Source organism: Hipposideros armiger, unplaced genomic scaffold, assembly GCF_001890085.2.
Source record: "Hipposideros armiger isolate ML-2016 unplaced genomic scaffold, ASM189008v1 scaffold_202, whole genome shotgun sequence".
Classification (NCBI taxonomy): domain Eukaryota; kingdom Metazoa; phylum Chordata; class Mammalia; order Chiroptera; family Hipposideridae; genus Hipposideros; species Hipposideros armiger.
Window position 1 is genome coordinate 90,469 of NW_017731552.1, and position 4,700 is coordinate 95,168.

Below are 4,700 nucleotides of genomic sequence, written 5' to 3' on the forward strand. Positions count from 1 at the left end.
AAAAAAGAATATATAGATTCTCAAAATCTCACAAAAGGAAAACATCCCAACTACATCAGCTACAGAAAAAGCAACACTACTTCAACCAGGGTTGCAACTGGGATTTGTTAATCACATTCCTGATACAAGACTTGTATTCTAAATATATATAGAAAAAGTCATATGACAACAATAAAAAAGACAAGATAAAAGACAAATAATATGATAAATAATGAGCACAGACTGTGAGTAGACATTTCTCCAAATAAGAAATACAAATGTCCAATAAGCATATGAAAGACGCTAGACATGAGTCATCAGGAAAATGCAAATCAAACCAAAGCAGATTCCTGTTCACACCACTAGGATGGCTGTGCAGACAGACACACAAGTGCTGGCGAGGACATGAGGACAGTGGGACTCTTACACATGGCTGATATGAAGTAACGTGGGGAAGCCACTTTGGAAAACAGCCTGGAAGGTCCTCAAAATGGTGAGCATGGTGATCACATAATACAGTAATTACACACTTAGATACCCAGGAAAATCAAACAAATAACAACACAAAATTAGTACAGTCATGAGCCAAATAACATTTCAGGCCAAGATGGACCGCATATATGAAAGTGGTCCCATAAGCTATAATGTAGCTGAGAAATTCCTATTGTAGCCACTGTAATGTCATAGCACAACGCATTTCTCACAAGTTTGTGGTGATGCTGGTGTGAACAAACATACTGTGTCATCAGTCATACAAAAGTATAGCACATAAAATAATGTACATAATACTTGATAAAGATAATAAAGGACTATGTCAATGCTTTATGTATGTATTGTTGTAGGGAAAACTTCCCAAGGTCCCAAGAGACCGAAGGAAGAGACTGACAACTCCAGCATTCAACAAAAAGTTTATTAAAGGATCTTAAAGACAAAAGCAGAGTCTTGGGCTGCAGCAAGATGGCACCTCTGCAGCAAAAAGGTGACATGGGTGATATATATGTACACACACACACACACACACACACACAAACACAGGTGGCTTGTAGCCATGTGGCACAGGCCAGGGTTGTAGCTGAGGAGCAATAGGCTGTATCCCATAGCCTAGGGGTGTACTAGGCTATATCAACAAGGTTTGTGTAAGTACACTCTAAGATGTTTGCATGACAATGAAATCCCCTAAGGATGCATATCTCAGAATGTATCCATCCTTAATAGGCACATGACTGTATTAAATGTATTCACAGCAGCATGATTCATAATATCCAAAAAGTGGAAACAATTTAAAAGTCCATTAACTGACTTGGATAAGCAAAATGTGGGATGTTAACACAATGGAATATTATTTGGCAATAAGAGGAACGAAGTAGTGATTCCTAGCACAAACTCAATGAACCTTAAGGACATTACCAGGCTTCACAAAAGACCACACAGAGTATGAAACTGCTTACATGAAATATACAGAAGAAGCAAATCTACAAAGATAAAAAGTAGATGAATAAATTGCCAGGAACCAGGCATGGGGGATGGGACTAAATGCAGGATGATAGACAGTAGACACAAGTTTTCTTTTGGGGTGATAAAAATGTTCCAAAACTACAATATGAGGGTGGCTGCACAATTCTGTAAATATACCAGACACCATTAAATTTTATAATTTAAACAGGTAAACTTTATGGTATGTAAATTATACCTCAATTAAAGCTGATTTTGAAAAATTCAGATAAACTAAAAATACATCCTTCTTAAACTTGGCATTTTTATTTAAATACAATAGAACTAGAACAAATAAAAATATGAAAAAGGAACAAAATACAGATGATTCAGAAATTAAGCAAATTGAGATATTACAAACCACTTGTGGGGAGAGATATTTTTAGATTAGCTGTAACAGGATAAATGTAAAGACATAGCTGAGATGATGCAAGGAAACAGAACATCTGAGAATGTCCATGGTCACTACAGAAACACAATCAGTCAATTCAAATACCTCCACACTCTAAATGTAGTTCTCAAAAGGTTCCTAGGCCACCTAGGATCAGTGATTCCAAAATGTAGAAAGAAATTGCAGGATATTACCGAAACCAGAAAGGAACAATTCAAAACATATTCAAAGACAACATTCACAGATATAAAGGCAAAGGGCTTTTTGAAAAGCAATCGAACACATAAATGTATAAAATGCATAAGTCAAAACCAAGTTCATTTCATTCCAGAAAGATGGATTAAATATTGGTTTTTCAATGAGTACAATTTCCTCCGTTAATGGAAAAAAAGACACACAAACTATAGGCTTCCAATCCATAGATGGTGAGGACACGCCTGTCTTATGTCACTGTTCATGAATGACAATACAACTTAAAGAGAGAAGGGAACACGCATAAAACCCAGAGCCAACTTACTCTTTAACGGCAAAATGTTACAACTGCTCCCTCTGAGATCGGGAACAAGGTGCGCATAGACATGGGCACAGTCTACGCCTGTGAAGGCCTGCCAGTGCAGCCATCAAAAACAAGCCAGTGGAAAAAGATTTACAAGTAGCTAAAAACTAAATTTCATTAGTACCAGACAATAATATTTAGCAGTTAGAAAGCCCCAAATCCTGCAGACAAATTATGAAATACATAACTGATCATAGTAAGGTGCTGGTTAAAGTATAATATTCAAAAATTAATGTCAGTTCCATGTACAGTGACAGGAAGAAAATGACATTTTGAAAGAAACCATTTAGTCTCCTTCCTAGGTGCCTGGGTGCCCCACCTGCCTTCACCACTGACTCAAGGACACGGTAAGTTCCAACAAGGACCTCGAGATGAAACTAGAAGCATTGTGTTCTATTTCTAGAGAAGATTAAAGCTTCTGGGAATTTTCTGGTTTCCTTTCAACATAGGATGAAAACAGTAATCCCAAAGTTGCCCTAATAGAAATTTCTATCCTGTCCAGGGAACAAGAGGGAAGAGCAGCCCAGTGTGCGCCCACTCAGACCTTCAGCCAGCTTCCCACAGCGCACAAGGGAACCCAAGTCAGAGGTGAAAGCCCTTCCCAGGTAAGGGGACAGGCTCTTCCTACTGACAGGTAGCACAGGTTAGACCCTCTCAGGAAAAGGGAGAGGGAACCCCAAATGCCAGGAAACTGAATTCTGGGTCCCCCCACACCCTACTCTACCTCCCCAATGTGGAAACAACCCCTCCTCCAGGGCCTCAATTCTCAATAAAGAGGAAACACTAGGCTAGAATCAGTTTAATTCTGACCCAAATTAACTCTCAAATGCATCAATTTCCCTTCAACAGTAAAATCCAAATGTTCACTCTCTGACTCTGACCATCATAGACTTGCTCTGTTTGTACAAATCACACTTAACTCCAACAACTCTGGATAATGCCAAACCAACCATCCCAGGTCACAGTTCGTAAAATCTGCATTAATCTTTGACATCAGCTATTAACAGGAAGTGGGACTTTATCACACACTGTCACAAACTCTGCGCCCTGAATGGAAGAGTCACTATGATTTTTATGAATCTTTTTAATCCATACTTCCAGCAAACTCATATGAAGATGTGTCACTGCACCCATTCCCCCCACAATCCTAAGAAAAGAGAGGGTGTTTTCTGAATATGAAACACTTTTTCCCAGCAGCATCTCTGGATAAGCTCCGAAATAACACAAGTCAGCAGGACAAAGTCCTGAGACACTTACCACCCTCAATGAGGAAAAGAAACAAGGCAAAAAGAATTCAGTCATTTTATATCAGCCAAAACCGGAGGACAGAATGAGGGAAAGCTCAGTGCGGAGCTCTCAGTGTCAGGTGACAATGCTGAATTCTCTGGGCCCTGTGCTCCTGGGATCCTTGATGGAGGTGAAAAGAACCAACCCCCATAATTTGTTCTCAAACTGGGCACATTGCAAGAAACCCGATTCATCATCTGACATAGATAAGACTCTTAGATGTACTCCATATTTACTACAAGGTCAGAAGCATATATACCATACCCCCACTCTGAGACCTAAATGATTAGTTGTACTGCTTGTCCAAACGGAACAAGTTTGTTGACCAGACTTTGATTCAGCTTTACTCCTTCCCCAGACTCCCAAACTTTAGCCTGTCCTCAGCCTGAGCCCACAGACAACTCCTCCTGAGGACAGGCTAGCCTGGGGACCTGCCTTCCCAACCACGCCTGGTCTTTCCTACATTTGTTGACTCCTCTTTAAAACCAAAACTCTTTTTTGCCCAACTCTCCAGACGCTCACAGGTGGTATGATCAGAGCGCTCTCCCTATTGCACAGCCCTTTCTCCCCATCCCTGCAGTAATTCCTTTGAATGAAAGTATCTTAGGAAATTCGGATTTTTTATTTTCAACAGGCCGGACCAAGCGATCACAATTGCGCGTTTCTTATCCAAACTTTAGTCAGGCTCCAGTCCTCCCCACAGACCTTGTCCTCATCCCGTCTGCACAAGCACTGAGATGCAGATGAGGCCTCGCTGACTGGAGCCCACAGTGTGCTGACCACAGAGAGGGCTTTCCTGTCACACCGCCTTCCTGCTTCCCCTCCTTCCACAGAAAAGCCAGGCCCTTTCCTGTCTGATTTGAGAGGCGGGCACAGCTCTGAGATCCGAGCCTTGTCCCGACTGCACCAGACTCTGGAATCAAGTCTCCCGAAGGAAGTCCGAATTTGACGTTATCTGTCAGGTCCAGGGCGGGCCCCCCCACCCCCACCCCGCAT

General features: G+C 41.3%; 1 protein-coding gene across 4 annotated transcripts in view; it reads right to left on the minus strand.

The window, feature by feature from the left end:
* Positions 1-4,700, minus strand: part of LOC109388630 (zinc finger protein 77) — a 37,786-nt gene that overhangs the window by 5,927 nt on the left and 27,159 nt on the right. The gene's annotated exons all lie outside the window — the stretch shown is intronic.